This window comes from Ranitomeya variabilis, chromosome 2 (assembly GCF_051348905.1).
Source record: "Ranitomeya variabilis isolate aRanVar5 chromosome 2, aRanVar5.hap1, whole genome shotgun sequence".
NCBI lineage: Eukaryota > Metazoa > Chordata > Amphibia > Anura > Dendrobatidae > Ranitomeya > Ranitomeya variabilis.
In genome coordinates, this window is record NC_135233.1 from 392,095,907 (window position 1) to 392,121,386 (window position 25,480).

A 25,480-nucleotide genomic window follows, 5' to 3' on the forward strand; every position below is an offset into this window, starting at 1 on the left:
ATTGTCACTCTCTATCCAGTGAACTCTAGTGGCGGCTTTTATTCTCCTCATAATTCTGAATAAAGATGACATTTCTGCTGCCAGAGCCGATGGAGGGAAGATACAAGCGCTTCTCACAAAATTAGAATATCATCAAAGTGTGAATTTATTTCAGTTCTTCAATACAAAAAGTGAATCTCATATATTCTATAGAGTCATTACACACAGAGTGATCTATTTCACATGTTTATTTCTGTTAATGTTGATAATTATGGCTTACAGCCAATTAAAACCCAAATGTCATTATCTCAGTAAATTAGAATAATTAACGAAAAACACCTGTAAAGGCTCCTAAGTGTTTATAAAGGTCCCTTAGTCTGTTTCAGTAGCTCCACAATCATGGGGAAGACTGCTGACTAACAGATGTCCAGAAGGCGTCACTGACACACTCCACAAGGAGGGGAAGCCACAAAAGGTCATTGGTAAAGAAGCCGGCTGTTCACAGGGACAGAGTGCTGTATCCAAGCATATTAATGGAAAGTTGAGTGGAAGGAAAAAGTGTGGTAGAAAAAGGTGCACAAGCAACCGGGATAACTGCAGCCTGGAAAGTATTGTTAAAAAAAGGCCATTCAGTAATGTGGGGGAGATTCACAAGGAGTGGGCTGCTGCTGGAGTCATTGCTTCAAGAGCCACCACACACAGACGTATCCAGGACATGGGTTACAAGTGTCACATTCCTTGTGTCAGGCCACTCATGACCAATAGACAACGCCAGAAACGTCTTACCTGGGCTAAGGAGAAGAAGAACTGGACTGTTGTCAGTGGTCCAAGGTGTTGTGTTGAGATGACAGTAAATTTTGCATTTTATTTGGAAATCAAGGTCTCAGAGTCTGGAGGAAGAGTGGAGAGGCCACAATCAGTGATGGTGTTTGGGGAGCCATGTCATCTGCTGGTGTAGGTCCACTGTGCTTTATCAAGACCAAAGTCAGCACAGCCGTCTTCCAGGAGATTTTAGAGCACTTCATGCTTCCCTCTGCCGACAAGCTTTATGGAGATGGAAATGTCATTCTCTAGCAGGACTTGGCCCCTGTCCACACTGCCAAAAGTACCAATACCTGATTGGCAGCAAACTCGCCTGACCTTAACCCCATAGAGGATCTATGGAGTATTGTCAAGAGGAAGATGAGACACCAGACCCAACAATGCAGACGAGCTGAAGGCTGCTATCAAAGCTACCTGAGCTTCCATAACACCTCAGCAGTGCCACAGGTTGATCGCCTCCATGCCACGCCGCACTGATGCAGTAATTGATGCAAAAGGAGCCCCCACCAAGTATTGAGTGCATTTACTGAACATACATTTCAGTAGCCCAACGTTCCGGAAGTTAAAATCATTTTTAAACCTGGTGATATAAAGTATTCTAATTTACTGAGATAATGACTTTTGGGTTTTCATTGGCTGTAAGTAGTGAGGAGCGAGTATTTCGGCATGCTCGGGGATTTAGTTTATGTCGACGCAGCTGCACGATTTGTGGCTGCTAGATAGCTTGAATACATGTGGGGTTAACCTGTTTGTTAGGCAGAAGAAAAGTATGTGCCCCCCCACATCCACCTCCGGGGGCTTCTCTGTCCTCATCTACTTCCATTGACATTAATATGGAGTCGCCTCTCTGCATATAGAATAGCTTTGCTTTTGGGAATTTTAACACCTTCATCCATTGGAGTATTTATTAGGGCTGTGGAGTCAGAGTCGGAGTTAGTTTTGGTTGGAGTCGGAGTCAGAGTCGGTAGAAATGTACCGACTCCGACTCCAGCTTTAAAAAAAAAAGTATTAATATTTCATAATTGAACTTTCATATGAATTTTATAAATGTTACTCAAATATATATGTTCTATCAAACTATGAACAACAGTTATAAGCAGTTCTGCTGGAGATAGAGACATTTCTTACTTCTTGTGTGTCACTGTAATAATTATAGGGGATAACTCTAAATTGCGATGGTCAGTTAGCACTATGATCTGTTGTGCAGCTCCTTGCAGATGATGCCTCCATTATTTGAAAGCTGCAATAATAGCCAGCAATTCCTTGTCTCCCACGTCGTAATTCTTCTCTGCTGAGGTTAGGTTACGGGAAAAGAAAGAACACGGATGTAGCAGACCCTTCTCTCCAGTTCTTTGGGAGAGAATAGCCCCCAAAGCATTATCAGAAGCGTCCACCTCCACAATGAATGAAAGTGTTGGATCTGGATGTATCAACAGCGGTGCTGATGTGAAACAGATCTTAAGCCGATCAAAAGCTTCTTGAGCCTGTGATGACCACTTAAAGGGCTTTTCCTTCTTTGTCAAGGAAGTAATGGGACGGACAATATCAGAAAAATTTTGAATGAAGCGTCTGTAGAAATTTGCAAAACCAATAAAACGTTGGACCTCCTTAACGTTCTTGGGTACCAGCCAGTCAAGGATAGCCTGAATCTTATCAGATTCCATGTTCAGCCCCTGGGGAGAGATGATATAACCTAAGAACTGTATCTCAGAACGATGGAAATTGCATTTCTCCGGCTTAATATACAGATGGTTCTCTTTCAGACATCTTAAAACAGTTTTGACATGTTCTTCATGTTCCTGTAGAGAGTCAGAAAAGATTAGTATATCGTCCAAATAGATCACCACAAACTGGTCCAACAAATCTCTGAAAATGTCATTAGCAAGGTGTTGAAACGTTGCAGGGGCGTTACAAAGCCCGAAGGGCATCACAAGAGATTCAAAGTGTCCATACCGGCATCTGAATGCTGTCTTCCACTCGTCCCCTGGACGAATACGCACCAAATTATAAGCCCCACGAAGATCCAGTTTAGAGAACACCTTAGCATGGCGGACTCTTTCCAGTAATTCGGGAATCAGAGGCAAAGGGTAACGGTTTCGTACGGTTACCTTGTTGAGTTCCCGATAGTCAACACAGGGTCTCAGGGTCCCATCCTTCTTCTTTACAAAAAAGATAGGTTCCCCTGCTGGGAAGGACGTAATGAATGACGTGAGGAAGAAGGACGTATGAAGCCTTTGGCCAGATTTTCATCAATATACTCCTTTAAGGCTTGAAGCTCAGGTGCCGCCAAAGGGTATACGTTACCAAAAGGAATAGTTGCCCCAGGAAGCAGCTCAATGGGACAGTCATAATGCCTGTGTGGAGGAAGCTGATCTGCATTCCTCTTGTCACAGATGTCAGAGAACTCTTTATATGCTGGAGGTAAAGAAAATACCTGTACATGTGGTTCCGTAGCCGTGGACTCCGGGACAGCTTCTGTTAATGCTGAGTTGCTCCTTGTTGGAGAGGTAATCTCCTTGGTCTCCCAGTTGATAATTGGGTTCTGAGAACGCAACCAAGGAATGCCTAAAATCACAGGAAAATGAGAAGAAATTATCAAGAAAGAAAGTTGCTCCTGATGATTAGGCTCCAACACAATTTCAAGGGGTACGGTCTCCTGATCCACAGGCCCAGAGATTAAAGGTGACCCATCCACTGTTTCCATGGTAATTGGAAAGGCTCTTTGCTGAATATTAATACCATATTCCTTGGCAAATGCGATATCCATGAAATTGACTCTGGTGCAGGTGGCAATCATAGCTGCACTGGAAATCCACTGTCCTGAACACAGGATCTTAATAGGGAGAGAACAGTGAGAGTTCTTTTCCTTCAGCTCCTTGGGGGGTGAATGGAATACAGCGTTTAAAGGCAGGCTACATTCAGAGATGTCAGATTCATCATCACAGTTGTCATACTCCTCTACTGCTGCTAGCACCTTGTTAGGCCGTCTAGGACACTTAGGACAATTGATCAAGAAGTGGTCAGTCTGGCCGCAGTAGAAACATAGACTTTCACGAAGGCGATGCTCCCAGCGCTCATTGAACTCGCGCCTCTGAACGGAATCAGTTTGCATGGGCACATCCTCCACCTCCCAAGAGGTTTTACCTGCAGGCTCTTTGGAAGGAAGGGAAAAGTTAGAAATACGGTTATAAGCAGCAAATTTCTCCTGCCTACGCTCAGTAAGGCGAATGTCTATGCGCACACAATGCTGTATAAATGTCTCTAGCTCTTGGGGTGACTCTGAGCGAGCTAGTTCATCTTTTAGAATACTAGACAGACCCCTTTTAAAAATAGGCAATTGTGCATAAGTCAACAGTTTGTATGGTAATTATACAACACCTTAAGTTAAACCGAATTGATGTTAATGGTACCAGCAACCCCTTATTTGTATATAAAAGGACTATAGTAGCGCTGTATCTGTCTGTAGCAATGTGTAACAGCTAGAAAGAGGACAAAGATTCTGAATGCCACACACTTATTTAAAAATAATAGCACAAAAGGAGTATTTCTATGAACTTTGTTTAGCTGAAAACTAATCCCCCACTGTGGGAATGCAACAATAAGGAATAAAAAAAAAAAACAAACAAAAAAACAATGTCCTTTAAAACTTTTGCATGCAAAAAAATATGTATATTATAAAAAGGAAAAACTGGTGATAATAGTCATGATGCAAGAAGCGGCCCCGGCCGGTGGCAAAGCTTCACTAAAAAGGAGGGTAATGAGGCGTACTGCTATCGGATTAAACCGGGTCGGAAATCCGATGCATGTAGGATGAAGGAAAGCGCTTCTTTCCGAAACACGTTGGATACTATTGGTCCTTGATGCTATCTGCACATTCACTCTATTGGAACTTCTTTCACTGCATCACGTGACTGGTGATGTCACGGCAGGTCCTGCTCTGTGATCACACACTGTGAGGAGATTGCTATCACCGCGTGCAGCCACTACTATGGGCAGCCGGGACTCTCCAGACAACACAGGACGCTGGACATCTACATCAGCAAGAGCAACGTGGAAGGAGCACCTCTCGTCTATCCACTATCAGCGTTCTGCTTAAGGTAACCAGTGGCGTACATGCATCGGATTTCCGACCCGGTTTAATCCGATTGCAGAATGCCTCATTACCCTCCTTTTTAGTGAAGCTTTGCCACCGGCCGGGGCCGCTTCTTGCATCATGACTATTATCACCAGTTTTTCCTTTTTCTAATATTTTTTTTTTGCATGCAAAAGTTTTAAAGGACATTGTTGTTTTTTTTTTTGTTTTTTTTATTCCTTATTGTTGCATTCCCACAGTGGGGGATTAGTTTTCAGCTAAACAAAGTTCATAGAAATACTCCTTTTGTGCTATTATTTTTAAATAAGTGCGTGGCATTCAGTATCTTTGTCCTCTTTCTAGCTGTTACACAATGCTACAGACAGATACAGTGTTACTATAGTCCTTTTATATACAAATAAGGGGCTGCTGGTGACATTAACATCAATTCAGTTCAACTTACGGTGTTGTATAATTACCATACAAACTGTTGATTTTTTGCGTAGGAGTCTTTACTATAGTTGGAATTTATTCTGGGAATAGTGCAAGCATATATCTGTAGATTGTCTGTGTACAGGTTTATGTATTCATTGTTCTATTAAACTTACGTCCACTTTATCTTTGATCTCGTTGTGCGCGAATTTATATAAATTTTTTATATTACATTTTTTGACAAATAAGTGGTTATTGTCTAAATTCGCAGCAATACGAGACCTGTACACTCAGCGCCGCAGTAATTTTTCATAATTGTGCATAACTGTCCCAATTGGTATCTACCGCTAATCTCCTGAATTCAGTGGCATACTCAATAACAGAACGTTTAGCCTGGCGTAAAAACAACAAAGCAGATTCAGCGGTTGCACGGCGATTAGGGTCATCAAACATTAATGCCATAGCGGCCAAGAAATCATCCAAGTTATTTAACCGTGGGTCACGAGACTAAATCATCGGATTCGCCCAGGCGAGCGCTCGTGCGGTCAGCAGCATTATTACACACAATACTTTGGATCTATCAGTAGGAAAACGGTCAGCATGCACATCAAAATATAGCATACATTGATTCACAAAGCCACGAAATTTGTCGCGATCACCATTAAATCTGAATGGGGGCAACTTAGGTGGGCTAGCTGGTGGCGGGTGCCCAGAGGGTAAAGTCACTTGTGCAGCTATTTGCGTGCTTATGTCCTGAGAAGCCCATCCATACTGGGACTCTATGCCAGCAAGTTTGTTTTCCTGGGCTGCCATGCGGTTGCTTAAGTCCTGCAAAGTTTGTCCAAACACTTGTTGATTGAGTTCAAAGCTTCCAAACTTCTTTTGCAGACCTTCCACATCTTTCTGCAGTGATCTAATTATGTAAAACATCTGCTCTAGTCTGCTTTCTGCAGTCATTGTTCCAGCAGTCTCCTTTTTCTTTATGGCTAGAGTATCCTGTAATAATTATAGGGGATAACTCAGGAGACTCTTTGCCTGGAACAAGACAACTACAGGACACAGTTTTATAAGTGGTAAAGTCTATATTATCACACGGTGATTCAAACAGGTGCAGAGAGAAACTCAAGTCCACAACACTCGGTGTAAATATTAAATGCAGCTTAGCAGTATATAGGAAACTTCAGAGGAAAATGTAATCAAGCAGAAAGTCTGTGAAGCAGTTATTCTTGAGGATACTTGACATGAATAAAACCTTGTCTTAGTCCAAACACAGATAGATAAGCTTATAAGGCAGTTCAAATAATATCTTAGCTCAACCAGGGAGGCCTGGTTAATAGTCTCAGGTTTTTGCAGAGCAGCAAACGCTTACATGTCCAGCAAATGCAGATGGAAGTAAATACGAGCAGCAGATGAAGGAGGATTACTGGAACTGGTGTATGCAACAGGAACTCAGAGCAGAGTAGCAGGATCACCACACAGGTTCACAGGAGCAGGTATATAGCCAGGGAGTAATCAGAGGTCAGGAGCTGGATGCAAGGCAGAATACTCTAGCACAGACTGAAGGCTGGGGTGGAGTTTTATAGCAGGAAGACACAGTGCACATGAGACCAAAGACGCCATCTTGGAAAAGGGCAGTAATGCACAAAAGGTAAAAAATGTTCAGAGTCCTGACAGTCACTGTTCTCCACTGCCCTTATCTTATACTTGGTTAACCTCATGGTGCCCCAACCCCCCTACTTACAATGTATGAAACTGAAAGTGAAAATGTGTTGCAAATTCTTAGTAGTAAAGCTCCTCCTCTAGACTAGATGTTTACTAGGTGTGTGTCTTCCAAGCATCTCACAGCTGCTACTCAGAAGAGGAAGACTGTAAGAAGTATTATCCTTTCAACAAACTTTGCATCAGTTAACCGTGAGTACATGAGGAATAACAGTATTACTGACCACTATATCAGTTTTACGACCTGGCAATAATTTTGTACAATTGTTTTTAGGAAAAACAATTGTCATTTGGAATGTGAATGCAGAATTAAAAACCTGAGAATGTCAAAGAAGCGTCACATTAAAAAAGCTTTTGTTGAACATTTCACCATCACTCAAGATAGAAGACATTATGTCTGTCAGTGTATGACAAATGATCCAGACGAAAACAAATGCTGTGAAGCCAAGATCAGTGCATATTCAGGCAAAGATAAAAATGCTACTACCAGAGCTTCTAATCTAAAGAGACATTTACAGCGCTTTCATCCAGAAGGACTGAAAGCAGTGGATGAGAATGACTGCATCCAAACCAATGAACCAGTGCTCAGCTCTTCCAGCCAAACAAAGGAGCAGAGAACTTTGCAGACATCAGTTGCAAACTATTTTGTCAGTGACAAAGTTACTGTGACAATGACAGTAGATACATTTAAAAAACAGATCATAGAGCTTGTTGTAAAGGATAGTGTGCCTATTTTATTATTTTCACGACCAGCTTTTATGTGTCTGAATGGGGAAATGGCCCGCAAGCTTGGTGTTTCTCTGGGGAGAGAGAGTATTAGAAAATTAGTAATCGAAGAAGCTTTTAAACAAAAGGAAGAACTTAAAAAAACTCTCAACGGACTCTTTCTGTTTCTTAAAATGGATGCCTGCACACGTCACAGAGTGAACTATTTTGCCATCAATGTTCGATTTGTTTGTGACAAAAATGAAATAGTTACCAAGACATTGGCAGTAAAAGACACCAAAGCTCATCACACCAGTGAGTTTCTCCAGGTCTTGGTGAAAAGGTTCTGCAAGACTATGAACTTAAAAAAGAGCAAGTTCTTTCTGTCGTAACTGACAATGCTTCAAATATGATAAGTACTATTAAGCTAATGAATGAGAGTAATGATGGTGACCAGCAGCTAGAAGAACATTCTGGGTCCACAGACACAGAAATGTTTGAAATAGAGGAACGCAGTATTGTAACTGAGGAGCAAACTGAAGTTGCTTTAGATGAACAGCAACATGATAGTTTAGATGATCTTGTTAAAACTGTGTCAATACGTTCTTTCATTCATCACATGCGCTGTGTTGTGCATATGCTACAGCTGGCTATAAGAGACAGTCTGCAAGAAGGACATGCTGCTGCACTGATTGGCAAGGTGAGAAAATTGGCTACTGTTGCCAGAACCCCTAAAGTTGACTCAATTTTGAAGAGACGTGCTGGAAAAGGGGCAATTATTGATCAAGCCACACGATGGGGCAGTACTTACTTAATGATTCAGCGCTTGGTTGAACTGAAAACCTTTCTTGTAGACATGGCTAACCCTCAACTAACGCTAAATGAAAGTCAGTGGACTCAGGTGACTGAGCTGGAGATATTGCTAGAGCACCCATTTACAGTGACTAAAAAATTACAAGCAGAGGACTTAACTCCAGGTATTTTCTTAAAGGAGCGGAAGAACCTGATGTTTCGCCTGTCCCAAAGAGGAGGGTTAATTGCTAGTGGCATTGCTACATCAATGAAATGGAGAGAGGAGCTACTATAACAAAATAACATTCTTTTGGCAGCTGTTTATGTAGACCCAATGCATCGTATTCTTCTAGATGATCAACAGCAAACTAAAGGAAAAGAAGCTCTGTTTGAAATAGCAGTAAGAATGAAAGGGTTGCAGAACAGTCAGGAGGAACAAGAAGAATTTGGTTGTCCTGCCACATCTTCACCCTCATCAACTGATGAAGAATTTAATTTAAAAAAATATTTGTATCACAAGGACCGTGCAAAGCGTTCCCGCATAGAAGAAGAGTCATCCCCATCAAAGAACACAGCCAGTACATTTCAGCAGAATTTTTCATGTGCACTAAAAGAAATTGAGAAATTTGACCGTTCATCAAAAATAACAGTGCAACAAGCGATTCCTCTGTATCCTGACATTGTCAGAGATGTTGCCCGAGTGGTTACTGCTTTGCCACCAACCCAAGTTAGTGTAGAGAGGTTGTTCTCTGTAATTAGATCAGATTTGAGGGCATCCATGAAGGAGGATCTGACAGAGGCAATACTTTTTCTGAGGACACATTTATAGATTTCTTATTAACTGCATAACAGTGTTTATTGCATATTTACTTACAAGAGTTTAGAAAAGTTTATAAAAGTTACTTGCTATATTCTAATTGTATTCTAATAAATATAGTTTTTGCTCTAAGTGGTCTGATTACTTATATGATGGTGAGAAACTGAATAAGCACGATGTTAATATTTTACAACAGTAAATTTATTGTTACGAATTGGCCATTTATGAAGGAGTCGGAGCCGGAGCCGGAGTCGGAGTTGGAGCCGGAACCTGATATAATCCAGGAGTCGGAGTCGCAACTGTGGCTTACCGACTCCACAGCCCTGGTATTTATGGGGTCAGACCCTGATGTTGGGGGGGAGGCCTGACTCACAATCTCTGTTCTGGGTGTTGGATGAGGTTAGGGTCTGGGCTCTGCAAGGCCGCTCATGTTCCCTCTATGTCTGTATGGATCTTGGACACAGTCATGGGGGGCAGATAAGGGTCTTCTCCAAACTGTTCCCACAAAACTGAAGCTACAATTGTCCACAATGACTTGTGCTGAAGATTTCCCATCACTGGAGCTGAGGGTCCGAGGCCTCCCCCTGATAACAGCCTATAGCATTATCCTCCTCCACCATCTGTGCAGGGGGCACAATGCAGTCAGGGGGTAATATCCTCCTGGAACCACCAAACCCAGACTCCTCTATCAGACGCAGATAGAGAAGTGAGATCACTCACTGCACAGGAAACGTCTCCTCCAGAGTCCAGTAGTGGCGACTTTACACTACTCCCTCCGACGTTCGGCATTGTGCTTGATGATGTACGGCTGCATGCAGCTACTCAGCCTGAATATCGATATACCATAATCAAGGATTTGGGACCCCCGATTGACTGATTAGGAGGCATCTCCCAACACTTCTCGGCATATAGGGAATTACTATATAGTGTGTATTGTACGGGCATATCGTAGATATATGTACAATATACTAAAAAAATCATCAAGATGAAATGTATGTGGAGCGCCCCCACACCGCCGCAGGGCCGAGGGGTACCCGGAGCCGGGCCTCTAGTTCTCAGTCTCGGGGTTGTCACGGTGGCTAGACCCGGTCCGTGGCCCTGTCCGTCAGTGGGGGACGTCCGGTGTAATAGGTGGTAGTAATGGTGCGGTGCGGTTGTGGGGTGTAAGTTGCGGTAAATAACGAGGACACCAGGTTGCAGTCTCTTTACCTCTTTACTGGAGATCTCTGAGTCCTCAGTCCGGAACACGGTTCACCAGGCTACGCAAGTCCGGCCGGTCCAATGGCACCTCCAGAGTTCTCCTCTCAGGTGGAAATCTGTGCCTTCCTTCTAGTGCTATGTGTTGTAGTCCTTCCCTGCTGTGCTTACGGAAAGTAACCCCACAACGGTTGTGTCTGTTTCTTAAGTTCCCTCACAACTCGATTTGATGTTCCTCTGTAATCCACCCCTTCCCTGTATTCAGGTTGGAATGGCACCCGTTTGTCAGGTAGGCCTGGAGTTCTTCCGGGACCCTAGAGACGCCCCTCTCCCGCAATTGCCCCCCAAGACTTCATAGGTGATATGTGGTAGACAGCCCGCCTGAGACCGACTGTCCTGCCGCTGTTTGGAGTATGGCTTGAAGCTGTATTCTAATCCACTCCCTCGGCGTTCCGGCCACCGGTATTGCGCCTCAGCAGGGTGCTGCCTCTTTCAGCACAACCCCTGCTGGTATTCTCCTTTTGCTTGATCTCGTTTCTCACTCAGCACAATCTATCTCGCTTCTAGTCCTTTCTTGAGTCCTGCCGCTTCCAGGAGCCTGCGCGGACCCGTTACGTTCTTTCAATGCCAAGCCTCTGCCAGGATCCCACCCCTGGCAGAGACCCTACAGTCTCTCCCTTCACAACACCCCCTGCCACAGGGTGTTGCTCCGTTCAATCCCGTCAGCGTTCTCTCTAACTTCCTGCCTGACCCCCAGTTTACCCACTATGGTGGGGAGTGGCCTAATGAATAGCACCCTTAGCTCCCCCCGGAGGCCCAGCTGTGAAACATATTGGTGTCTGTGATACCTGATTGGAGGAACTCCTTCAGTGCCATCGAACGTACCATGGCTCCCCTTAGTGGCAGAGCCACAGTACTGCAACGACCAGAACTCTGGGGCGCTGCACTCCCCCCTGGTTAAACACAGTACTCCGGGACTGGGAAGAAAAACAACAATACAGATTAGCAAAAAGACATACAATTTTGTTGAGTGCAAAACAATAAGTATACTTGAACAGGCTTCCCTTTATGGGAGGTGAGGACACTTTTAACGTTACAAACATGGTCAACATTATAAATTACAGGCTATGCATAACTCCTGTTACCCAACCGGGTATTCTACTTAGTGCAAATTCTGGAACAATAAATTAACATTGCCTTTAAGAAACATACACTCTTAGTTTACCAAAGGCCTTCCTATAATCACATTACAGGGTAAGGTAACTTCACATTCTCCTACTTTGAACCTGCAGGACCGCCTGTCCCTATGGCACCAGACCTACTGCCTCTCCTTTCTTTTACAGGACCGCCCCGTTCAGCCAGGGCCTACTGCCTTTCGCTACTATACATAGTATAGACATAACATTCCTTTCGTTTAAAGAACTCTGAGCCAGCTCTACTCGGCTCCTTTAAGGACTCACTCTCTAACCCCTACGGGTTCGCCTTCTGTCCTTAGTAACAAAGTAACTTTCTATGGGGACGCAGGGTTGACCTTCTATCCTCACCTTCATTATTACTTCGCTTACTTTCAGCTATGCAGATCTCTATCTCTACCCCTACGGGCTCTCTGCATCTTTTCTTTCTGCAAAACATTATTTAGACATTTCAACAAATTCAACACATATAACTTAGCATGTAAAACAGTTACATTTCTTTTCAAAGCATCATTATGGCATTACTGTTCTGCAACAGTATCTCTCTCAAGTTCAGTTTCTCACATCCCCTTTAAGAGGGGACCAAGTCTTTCTGAGGTAGCTCGTCTTCTCAGCCTACCAGCCCATGCAAAGGTTCCGGTATGGTATCTTCGCAAAGTGTCTTTAACTAGAACCGGTAGGAAAGGTATCTTCACAAAGTGTCTTTGGCTCAAACCAATAGGGCAAATATCTTCGCAAAGTGTCTTTGGCTAAAACCAGTAGGGAGCACCTTTAAGAAGGTGCAAACTATTTACAAGGGAAGTTCGAATCATGCACAGTCCATGATTTCTGCAGTTCTTTAAACTTTTGTGCAACAACTTCAAGGAAAAAGGAAAACAATAGTGACCCCGGGTCAACAAAGGGATCCATTAACCCTGGGCGGGTTTAGCAGCAACAGGAACAGTTAAAACAATAAAGTAGCAACTATGTACATTTTCATAAACATTGAAAGCTATATCTTACTGAGGTTCTACGGGAGGTGACCTTCTTCCTGGCTTCACCAGACTCACAGATCGGTCCGGTGAGCCAGGACGCCGTCCTGGCTCCAGTAAGGATAGAATCCCTCTCCGGGAGGTCCTTCTCGTCGGTAGGCGTACCCGCCTCTCCGGAGCGCGGTGAGGTCGAACTTCCCCTGGTTCCACGGGGTCAGGTCCCGCTGCCTTTCCTCCAGGACTATCCTCTTCTGGTGTCCCAGCAGCAGCCTGGAGGGCGACACATCGTTGGACCCCCCGGGCAAACCAGCCCGTCTCACTGGTGTTCTTTTTCCACCTCGTATAGGTGACGGCGTCCCCCGGCTCCAGGTTACAATCAAACCGCCTGCCAGAAGGTTCCACCTCTTCTCGGTCCACCCGGACCTGGATCGGCTCCCCGATCTCCTGTATGACCCCTCTCCCTTGCTGGGGATGGAAGGCCACCACAACACCCCAGTGTGAGGGCGGAATCTCGGGGACACTAACCAAGTCCACTTGTTCTGCAGGCTGGGGCCGGCTCCGCCACTCTGCCATAAGGCGCCGTAAGTGCTCCGCATCCGGCATGATCTTCAGACCCGGTGCAGGTAGGGTGCTTTCAGCCGGGCCCGGGTAAGGAGCAATGGGAGACAGCTTAATCTCGGTGGGTTGGCCCACCCGGGTGAGCACGCGGGCATCGGCCCTCAGTCGGCGGGTCAGCTGGCGGGCCTCGGCCGCAGCCACACGTTCCTCCGATAACGGCGTCGGAGGTCGGCCCATCGGGGACTCGGTAAGGGTCAGACCTCCCAGCAGCGGTGCCTCGGAGCCTATCTCGGACGCCGCGGCCTCAGACTGAGCCGACTCAGCTCCGCGTGGTGCTTCGGGTGCCGCCATTTCTTGCTCTTTTCCCGCGTCTCCTTCCCGCGGTCTCTTCCGTGGGCGGCCCCGTCCCCATGGTCTCCACCCTCCGACCAAGATCAGGAGGCGTACCTCAGCTGTTGACGGGCACGTCTTCAGGACACAGAAATACTTAGACTGGGCGGCCATTATTCTTCGCGCTCTCCAGCTCGTCTACGCCCACTCCACGCCCCTCTTCTCTTCCTGCGCTCTCCTCAGCGCTGCAATGGCGGCGGATTTTGGCGGCAAATGGCACAGCACACAGTCTTGCAATAAAGTACAGTCCAATCACAGTAAATCACAGTCTCTAGGCACACATGACCTGATTCTTCAGGCTTAAGTAGATCCTGTTCGTGACGCCAAGTTTGGAGCGCCCCCACACCGCCGCAGGGCCGAGGGGTACCCGGAGCCGGGCCTCTAGTTCTCAGTCTCGGGGTTGTCACGGTGGCTAGACCCGGTCCGTGGCCCTGTCCGTCAGTGGGGGACGTCCGGTGTAATAGGTGGTAGTAATGGTGCGGTGCGGTTGTGGGGTGTAAGTCGCGGTAAATAACGAGGACACCAGGTTGCAGTCTCTTTACCTCTTTACTGGAGATCTCTGAGTCCTCAGTCCGGAACACGGTTCACCAGGCTACGCAAGTCCGGCCGGTCCAATGGCACCTCCAGAGTTCTCCTCTCAGGTGGAAATCTGTGCCTTCCTTCTAGCGCTATGTGTTGTAGTCCTTCCCTGCTGTGCTTACGGAAAGTAACCCCACAACGGTTGTGTCTGTTTCTTAAGTTCCCTCACAACTCGATTTGATGTTCCTCTGTAATCCACCCCTTCCCTGTATTCAGGTTGGAATGGCACCCGTTTGTCAGGTAGGCCTGGAGTTCTTCCGGGACCCTAGAGACGCCCCTCTCCCGCAATTGCCCCCCAAGACTTCATAGGTGATATGTGGTAGACAGCCCGCCTGAGACCGACTGTCCTGCCGCTGTTTGGAGTATGGCTTGAAGCTGTATTCTAATCCACTCCCTCGGCGTTCCGGCCACCGGTATTGCGCCTCAGCAGGGTGCTGCCTCTTTCAGCACAACCCCTGCTGGTATTCTCCTTTTGCTTGATCTCGTTTCTCACTCAGCACAATCTATCTCGCTTCTAGTCCTTTCTTGAGTCCCGCCGCTTCCAGGAGCCTGCGCGGACCCGTTACGTTCTTTCAATGCCAAGCCTCTGCCAGGATCCCACCCCTGGCAGAGACCCTACAGTCTCTCCCTTCACAACACCCCCTGCCACAGGGTGTTGCTCCGTTCAATCCCGTCAGCGTTCTCTCTAACTTCCTGCCTGACCCCCAGTTTACCCACTATGGTGGGGAGTGGCCTAATGAATAGCACCCTTAGCTCCCCCCGGAGGCCCAGCTGTGAAACATATTGGTGTCTGTGATACCTGATTGGAGGAACTCCTTCAGTGCCATCGAACGTACCATGGCTCCCCTTAGTGGCAGAGCCACAGTACTGCAACGACCAGAACTCTGGGGCGCTGCACTCCCCCCTGGTTAAACACAGTACTCCGGGACTGGGAAGAAAAACAACAATACAGATTAGCAAAAAGACATACAATTTTGTTGAGTGCAAAACAATAAGTATACTTGAACAGGCTTCCCTTTATGGGAGGTGAGGACACTTTTAACGTTACAAACATGGTCAACATTATAAATTACAGGCTATGCATAACTCCTGTTACCCAACCGGGTATTCTACTTAGTGCAAATTCTGGAACAATAAATTAACATTGCCTTTAAGAAACATACACTCTTAGTTTACCAAAGGCCTTCCTATAATCACATTACAGGGTAAGGTAACTTCACATTCTCCTACTTTGAACCTGCAGGACCGCCTGTCCCTATGGCACCAGACCTACTGCCTCTCCTTTCTTTTACAGGACCGCCCCGTTCAGCCAGGGCCTACTGCCTTTCGCTACTATACATAGTATAGACATAACATTCCTTTCGTTTAAAGAACTCTGAGCCAGCTCTACTCGGCTCCTTTAAGGACTCACTCTCTAACCCCTACGGGTTCGCCTTCTGTCCTTAGTAACAAAGTAACTTTCTATGGGGACGCAGGGTTGACCTTCTATCCTCACCTTCATTATTACTTCGCTTACTTTCAGCTATGCAGATCTCTATCTCTACCCCTACGGGCTCTCTGCATCTTTTCTTTCTGCAAAACATTATTTAGACATTTCAACAAATTCAACACATATAACTTAGCATGTAAAACAGTTACATTTCTTTTCAAAGCATCATTATGGCATTACTGTTCTGCAACAGTATCTCTCTCAAGTTCAGTTTCTCACATCCCCTTTAAGAGGGGACCAAGTCTTTCTGAGGTAGCTCGTCTTCTCAGCCTACCAGCCCATGCAAAGGTTCCGGTATGGTATCTTCGCAAAGTGTCTTTAACTAGAACCGGTAGGAAAGGTATCTTCACAAAGTGTCTTTGGCTCAAACCAATAGGGCAAATATCTTCGCAAAGTGTCTTTGGCTAAAACCAGTAGGGAGCACCTTTAAGAAGGTGCAAACTATTTACAAGGGAAGTTCGAATCATGCACAGTCCATGATTTCTGCAGTTCTTTAAACTTTTGTGCAACAACTTCAAGGAAAAAGGAAAACAATAGTGACCCCGGGTCAACAAAGGGATCCATTAACCCTGGGCGGGTTTAGCAGCAACAGGAACAGTTAAAACAATAAAGTAGCAACTATGTACATTTTCATAAACATTGAAAGCTATATCTTACTGAGGTTCTACGGGAGGTGACCTTCTTCCTGGCTTCACCAGACTCACAGATCGGTCCGGTGAGCCAGGACGCCGTCCTGGCTCCAGTAAGGATAGAATCCCTCTCCGGGAGGTCCTTCTCGTCGGTAGGCGTACCCGCCTCTCCGGAGCGCGGTGAGGTCGAACTTCCCCTGGTTCCACGGGGTCAGGTCCCGCTGCCTTTCCTCCAGGACTATCCTCTTCTGGTGTCCCAGCAGCAGCCTGGAGGGCGACACATCGTTGGACCCCCCGGGCAAACCAGCCCGTCTCACTGGTGTTCTTTTTCCACCTCGTATAGGTGACGGCGTCCCCCGGCTCCAGGTTACAATCAAACCGCCTGCCAGAAGGTTCCACCTCTTCTCGGTCCACCCGGACCTGGATCGGCTCCCCGATCTCCTGTATGACCCCTCTCCCTTGCTGGGGATGGAAGGCCACCACAACACCCCAGTGTGAGGGCGGAATCTCGGGGACACTAACCAAGTCCACTTGTTCTGCAGGCTGGGGCCGGCTCCGCCACTCTGCCATAAGGCGCCGTAAGTGCTCCGCATCCGGCATGATCTTCAGACCCGGTGCAGGTAGGGTGCTTTCAGCCGGGCCCGGGTAAGGAGCAATGGGAGACAGCTTAATCTCGGTGGGTTGGCCCACCCGGGTGAGCACGCGGGCATCGGCCCTCAGTCGGCGGGTCAGCTGGCGGGCCTCGGCCGCAGCCACACGTTCCTCCGATAACGGCGTCGGAGGTCGGCCCATCGGGGACTCGGTAAGGGTCAGACCTCCCAGCAGCGGTGCCTCGGAGCCTATCTCGGACGCCGCGGCCTCAGACTGAGCCGACTCAGCTCCGCGTGGTGCTTCGGGTGCCGCCATTTCTTGCTCTTTTCCCGCGTCTCCTTCCCGCGGTCTCTTCCGTGGGCGGCCCCGTCCCCATGGTCTCCACCCTCCGACCAAGATCAGGAGGCGTACCTCAGCTGTTGACGGGCACGTCTTCAGGACACAGAAATACTTAGACTGGGCGGCCATTATTCTTCGCGCTCTCCAGCTCGTCTACGCCCACTCCACGCCCCTCTTCTCTTCCTGCGCTCTCCTCAGCGCTGCAATGGCGGCGGATTTTGGCGGCAAATGGCACAGCACACAGTCTTGCAATAAAGTACAGTCCAATCACAGTAAATCACAGTCTCTAGGCACACATGACCTGATTCTTCAGGCTTAAGTAGATCCTGTTCGTGACGCCAAGTTTGGAGCGCCCCCACACCGCCGCAGGGCCGAGGGGTACCCGGAGCCGGGCCTCTAGTTCTCAGTCTCGGGGTTGTCACGGTGGCTAGACCCGGTCCGTGGCCCTGTCCGTCAGTGGGGGACGTCCGGTGTAATAGGTGGTAGTAATGGTGCGGTGCGGTTGTGGGGTGTAAGTCGCGGTAAATAACGAGGACACCAGGTTGCAGTCTCTTTACCTCTTTACTGGAGATCTCTGAGTCCTCAGTCCGGAACACGGTTCACCAGGCTACGCAAGTCCGGCCGGTCCAATGGCACCTCCAGAGTTCTCCTCTCAGGTGGAAATCTGTGCCTTCCTTCTAGCGCTATGTGTTGTAGTCCTTCCCTGCTGTGCTTACGGAAAGTAACCCCACAACGGTTGTGTCTGTTTCTTAAGTTCCCTCACAACTCGATTTGATGTTCCTCTGTAATCCACCCCTTCCCTGTATTCAGGTTGGAATGGCACCCGTTTGTCAGGTAGGCCTGGAGTTCTTCCGGGACCCTAGAGACGCCCCTCTCCCGCAATTGCCCCCCAAGACTTCATAGGTGATATGTGGTAGACAGCCCGCCTGAGACCGACTGTCCTGCCGCTGTTTGGAGTATGGCTTGAAGCTGTATTCTAATCCACTCCCTCGGCGTTCCGGCCACCGGTATTGCGCCTCAGCAGGGTGCTGCCTCTTTCAGCACAACCCCTGCTGGTATTCTCCTTTTGCTTGATCTCGTTTCTCACTCAGCACAATCTATCTCGCTTCTAGTCCTTTCTTGAGTCCCGCCGCTTCCAGGAGCCTGCGCGGACCCGTTACGTTCTTTCAATGCCAAGCCTCTGCCAGGATCCCACCCCTGGCAGAGACCCTACAGTCTCTCCCTTCACAACACCCCCTGCCACAGGGTGTTGCTCCGTTCAATCCCGTCAGCGTTCTCTCTAACTTCCTGCCTGACCCCCAGTTTACCCACTATGGTGGGGAGTGGCCTAATGAATAGCACCCTTAGCTCCCCCCGGAGGCCCAGCTGTGAAACATATTGGTGTCTGTGATACCTGATTGGAGGAACTCCTTCAGTGCCATCGAACGTACCATGGCTCCCCTTAGTGGCAGAGCCACAGTACTGCAACGACCAGAACTCTGGGGCGCTGCACTCCCCCCTGGTTAAACACAGTACTCCGGGACTGGGAAGAAAAACAACAATACAGATTAGCAAAAAGACATACAATTTTGTTGAGTGCAAAACAATAAGTATACTTGAACAGGCTTCCCTTTATGGGAGGTGAGGACACTTTTAACGTTACAAACATGGTCAACATTATAAATTACAGGCTATGCATAACTCCTGTTACCCAACCGGGTATTCTACTTAGTGCAAATTCTGGAACAATAAATTAACATTGCCTTTAAGAAACATACACTCTTAGTTTACCAAAGGCCTTCCTATAATCACATTACAGGGTAAGGTAACTTCACATTCTCCTACTTTGAACCTGCAGGACCGCCTGTCCCTATGGCACCAGACCTACTGCCTCTCCTTTCTTTTACAGGACCGCCCCGTTCAGCCAGGGCCTACTGCCTTTCGCTACTATACATAGTATAGACATAACATTCCTTTCGTTTAAAGAACTCTGAGCCAGCTCTACTCGGCTCCTTTAAGGACTCACTCTCTAACCCCTACGGGTTCGCCTTCTGTCCTTAGTAACAAAGTAACTTTCTATGGGGACGCAGGGTTGACCTTCTATCCTCACCTTCATTATTACTTCGCTTACTTTCAGCTATGCAGATCTCTATCTCTACCCCTACGGGCTCTCTGCATCTTTTCTTTCTGCAAAACATTATTTAGACATTTCAACAAATTCAACACATATAACTTAGCATGTAAAACAGTTACATTTCTTTTCAAAGCATCATTATGGCATTACTGTTCTGCAACAGTATCTCTCTCAAGTTCAGTTTCTCACATCCCCTTTAAGAGGGGACCAAGTCTTTCTGAGGTAGCTCGTCTTCTCAGCCTACCAGCCAATGCAAAGGTTCCGGTATGGTATCTTCGCAAAGTGTCTTTAACTAGAACCGGTAGGAAAGGTATCTTCACAAAGTGTCTTTGGCTCAAACCAATAGGGCAAATATCTTCGCAAAGTGTCTTTGGCTAAAACCAGTAGGGAGCACCTTTAAGAAGGTGCAAACTATTTACAAGGGAAGTTCGAATCATGCACAGTCCATGATTTCTGCAGTTCTTTAAACTTTTGTGCAACAACTTCAAGGAAAAAGGAAAACAATAGTGACCCCGGGTCAACAAAGGGATCCATTAACCCTGGGCGGGTTTAGCAGCAACAGGAACAGTTAAAACAATAAAGTAGCAACTATGTACATTTTCATAAACATTGAAAGCTATATCTTACTGAGGTTCTACGGGAGGTGACCTTCTTCCTGGCTTCACCAGACTCACAGATCGGTCCGGTGAGCCAGGACGCCGTCCTGGCTCCAGTAAGGATAGAATCCCTCTCCGGGAGGTCCTTCTCGTCGGTAGGCGTACCCGCCTCTCCGGAGCGCGGTGAGGTCGAACTTCCCCTGGTTCCACGGGGTCAGGTCCCGCTGCCTTTCCTCCAGGACTATCCTCTTCTGGTGTCCCAGCAGCAGCCTGGAGGGCGACACATCGTTGGACCCCCGGGCAAACCAGCCCGTCTCACTGGTGTTCTTTTTCCACCTCGTATAGGTGACGGCGTCCCCCGGCTCCAGGTTACAATCAAACCGCCTGCCAGAAGGTTCCACCTCTTCTCGGTCCACCCGGACCTGGATCGGCTCCCCGATCTCCTGTATGACCCCTCTCCCTTGCTGGGGATGGAAGGCCACCACAACACCCCAGTGTGAGGGCGGAATCTCGGGGACACTAACCAAGTCCACTTGTTCTGCAGGCTGGGGCCGGCTCCGCCACTCTGCCATAAGGCGCCGTAAGTGCTCCGCATCCGGCATGATCTTCAGACCCGGTGCAGGTAGGGTGCTTTCAGCCGGGCCCGGGTAAGGAGCAATGGGAGACAGCTTAATCTCGGTGGGTTGGCCCACCCGGGTGAGCACGCGGGCATCGGCCCTCAGTCGGCGGGTCAGCTGGCGGGCCTCGGCCGCAGCCACACGTTCCTCCGATAACGGCGTCGGAGGTCGGCCCATCGGGGACTCGGTAAGGGTCAGACCTCCCAGCAGCGGTGCCTCGGAGCCTATCTCGGACGCCGCGGCCTCAGACTGAGCCGACTCAGCTCCGCGTGGTGCTTCGGGTGCCGCCATTTCTTGCTCTTTTCCCGCGTCTCCTTCCCGCGGTCTCTTCCGTGGGCGGCCCCGTCCCCATGGTCTCCACCCTCCGACCAAGATCAGGAGGCGTACCTCAGCTGTTGACGGGCACGTCTTCAGGACACAGAAATACTTAGACTGGGCGGCCATTATTCTTCGCGCTCTCCAGCTCGTCTACGCCCACTCCACGCCCCTCTTCTCTTCCTGCGCTCTCCTCAGCGCTGCAATGGCGGCGGATTTTGGCGGCAAATGGCACAGCACACAGTCTTGCAATAAAGTACAGTCCAATCACAGTAAATCACAGTCTCTAGGCACACATGACCTGATTCTTCAGGCTTAAGTAGATCCTGTTCGTGACGCCAAGTTTGGAGCGCCCCCACACCGCCGCAGGGCCGAGGGGTACCCGGAGCCGGGCCTCTAGTTCTCAGTCTCGGGGTTGTCACGGTGGCTAGACCCGGTCCGTGGCCCTGTCCGTCAGTGGGGGACGTCCGGTGTAATAGGTGGTAGTAATGGTGCGGTGCGGTTGTGGGGTGTAAGTCGCGGTAAATAACGAGGACACCAGGTTGCAGTCTCTTTACCTCTTTACTGGAGATCTCTGAGTCCTCAGTCCGGAACACGGTTCACCAGGCTACGCAAGTCCGGCCGGTCCAATGGCACCTCCAGAGTTCTCCTCTCAGGTGGAAATCTGTGCCTTCCTTCTAGCGCTATGTGTTGTAGTCCTTCCCTGCTGTGCTTACGGAAAGTAACCCCACAACGGTTGTGTCTGTTTCTTAAGTTCCCTCACAACTCGATTTGATGTTCCTCTGTAATCCACCCCTTCCCTGTATTCAGGTTGGAATGGCACCCGTTTGTCAGGTAGGCCTGGAGTTCTTCCGGGACCCTAGAGACGCCCCTCTCCCGCAATTGCCCCCCAAGACTTCATAGGTGATATGTGGTAGACAGCCCGCCTGAGACCGACTGTCCTGCCGCTGTTTGGAGTATGGCTTGAAGCTGTATTCTAATCCACTCCCTCGGCGTTCCGGCCACCGGTATTGCGCCTCAGCAGGGTGCTGCCTCTTTCAGCACAACCCCTGCTGGTATTCTCCTTTTGCTTGATCTCGTTTCTCACTCAGCACAATCTATCTCGCTTCTAGTCCTTTCTTGAGTCCCGCCGCTTCCAGGAGCCTGCGCGGACCCGTTACGTTCTTTCAATGCCAAGCCTCTGCCAGGATCCCACCCCTGGCAGAGACCCTACAGTCTCTCCCTTCACAACACCCCCTGCCACAGGGTGTTGCTCCGTTCAATCCCGTCAGCGTTCTCTCTAACTTCCTGCCTGACCCCCAGTTTACCCACTATGGTGGGGAGTGGCCTAATGAATAGCACCCTTAGCTCCCCCCGGAGGCCCAGCTGTGAAACATATTGGTGTCTGTGATACCTGATTGGAGGAACTCCTTCAGTGCCATCGAACGTACCATGGCTCCCCTTAGTGGCAGAGCCACAGTACTGCAACGACCAGAACTCTGGGGCGCTGCATATGCATAAATGTAGATACAATTAATCTTATGAATTACAATAAAGATAATAAATGTACATGTGTTCGCCTGCTAAAAATGAACAATGAACAATGAACAGCAGAATGTTGCTATATTTCCAGCTCAGTCATTGTAATATCAAAGAATGTAGCATAAAAAAGAGGGAGGGATAAAAACTTTTTTCTTTGGGTCTTTGAGAACAAATCTGGGCCCTCACAGTAAGTGAAGAGCCCAGGGGCCACAGGAGATTGGTTTTGGGGTCTCCTACTACTTCTTCAGGATCTTAATGGGAACAGCCGGCTGCCCCTCGATGTCCCCTCTCCTCCAGTCTGGAAACCAGTGACCTGAAATTCATTGTCCAGAGTCTTTAGTAGAGATGTGGCACATGTGGGAGCAGAATTTGCTATGGGGCCCCATGATTTCTGTATCTGTCAGCCTCTACATGCCATAATGTGGGGGTTCATATGTGCTGCCGTTCGTTGCCCCAAGCACAGACATCACTTTGTGAGGACATCTGCGGTCTCTTTATATCCCTCGGAGTCTTCCAGGTATTTAACCCCTTTCTGCCAGCTGACGGAATAGTACGTCAGCTGGCAGATCCCCTGCTTAAAGCCGCGACATGTCAGCTGTTTTGTACAGCTGACATGTGCGCGCAATGAACGCGAGCAGAATCGCGATCCACCCGCGCCCATTAACTAGTTAAATGCCGCCGTCAAGCGCTGACAGCGGCATTTAACTAGCGCTCCAGGCCGCGCAGCCGAAAGTGCTCGCACCGCTGACCCCCGTCACATGATCGGGGGTCAGCGGTGCATTGCCATAACAACCAGAGGTCTCCTTGAGACCTCTATGGTTGTTGATGGCCGATTGCTTTGAGCGCCACCCTGTGGTCGGCGCTCAAAGTACACCTGCCTTTCTGCTACATAGAGGTGATCTGTATTTCACCTCTATGTAGCAGAGCCGATAGTGTAGTGCATGCTTCTAGCCTCCTATGGAGGCTATTGAAGCATGCCAAAATTAAGAAAAAAAAGTGTTTAAAAATATAAAAAAAATAAAAAATATATAAAAATTTAAATCACCCCCCTTTCGCCCCAATCAAAATAAAACAATTTGAAAAAAATTAAACATACACATATTTGGTATCGCCGCATTCAGAATCGCCCGATCTATCAATAAAAAGAAAGGATTAACCTGACCGCTAAATGGCGTAGCGATAAAAAAAATCAAAACGCTAAAATTACGTTTTTTTGGTCGATGTGACATTGCATTAAAATGCAATAACGGGCGATCAAAAGAATGTATCTACACCAAAATGGTATCATTAAAAACGCCAGCTCGGCACTCAAAAAATAAGCCCTCACCCGACCCAAGATCATGAAAATTGGAGACGCTACGGGTATCGGAAAATGGCACAATTTATTTTTTTTTTTTAGCAATGTTTGGATTTTTTTTTCACCACTTAGATAAAAAATAACCTAGACATGTTAGGTGTCTATGAACTCGTAATGACCTGGAGAATCATAATGGCAGGTTAGTTTTAACATTTGGTGAACCTAGCAAAAAAAGCCAAACAAAAAACAAGTGTGAGATTGCACTTTTTTTGCAATTTCATCACACTTGGAATTTTTTTCCCGTTTTCTGTTACACGGCATGGTAAAACCAATGGTATTGTTCAAAAGTACATCTCGTCCCACAATAAATAAGCCCTCACATGGTCATATTGACGGAAAATAAAAAAGTTATGGCTCTGGGAAGGAGGGGAGCGAAAAACGAAAGCGAAAAAAGCTCCGGGGGTGAAGGGGTTAATCATCTCATCGTATTGTCCTACCAGAACCTCCTATAGGTAACAGTCCATATGAGAAGTATAAAACAAATCCTTATAAAGCAGCTTTTTTTTTTGCACCTGGTAATCAAAATTATTGCTTTGGCTGTTAATTTCCAGCTTCAAATGACTCCTGTCAACCCAAATCTCATGACTAAGTTGCTCAATCTGTCCTGGAGCAGATGTCAACCATTAAGATGTGCACTGGGCTGGAGGACGCTGGACAAACAGCAGGGAAAAGAGAAGAAAAAGGGAAAAAAAAAGACAAAAATCCTTCACTCTGCACAAACAAGCACAATGTTAAATGCAGTCTCAAGAAAATGCAACAATGGAAGGTGACGGGCACAAGGGGGCATTCTTTGCGTCTGGAGGAGAGAAGGTTTTTCCACCAACATAGAAGAGGATTCTTTACTGTTAGGGCAGTGAGAATCTGGAATTGCTTGCCTGAGGAGGTGGTGATGGCGAACTCAGTCGAGGGGTTCAAGAGAGGCCTGGATGTCTTCCTGGAGCAGAACAATATTGTATCATACAATTATTAGGTTCTGTAGAAGGATATAGATCTGGGGATTTATTATGATGGAATATAGGAATATAGGCTGAACTGGATGGACAAATGTCTTTTTTCGGCCTTACTAACTATGTTACTATGTTACTATGTTACTATGTATCCACCAACAGCAGGTGGGACATCATACAGTCAGCGCATTGCACTATTCCAACTATTGATGTGTTCCTAAAATAAATACATGCAAGTTTTATTTCCAGAGTTGTCCCAGCCCAGGTCTTGGCGGCTCCACCAGGTCACCGGAGCTGGATATGACGGGATGGTTCATTTTAAGAACGCTGCCTCGGGATTGACGGAGAAGGAGACTGCCTCATCCACTAAGGAAAAAGTGAAGCTGCTGAGACCTCACTTAGGGTATGTGTCCACGTTCAGGATTGCATCAGGATTTGGTCAGGATTTTCCATCAGTATTTGTAAGCCAAAACCAGGAGTGGAACAATTAGAGGAAAAGTATAATAGAAACATATGCACCACTTCTGCATTTATCACCCACTCCTGGTTTTGGCTTACAAATACTGATGGAAAATACTGACCAAATCCTGATGCAATCCTGAACGTGGACACATACCCTATAATATCTAAGGATCAGGAAACATTTAGGGTATGTGTCCACGTTCAGTTTTGCTTCAGGTTTTGGTCAGGATTTTATGCAGGTAAAATCCTGACCAAAACTGCACCTGAGGTCACTGGCA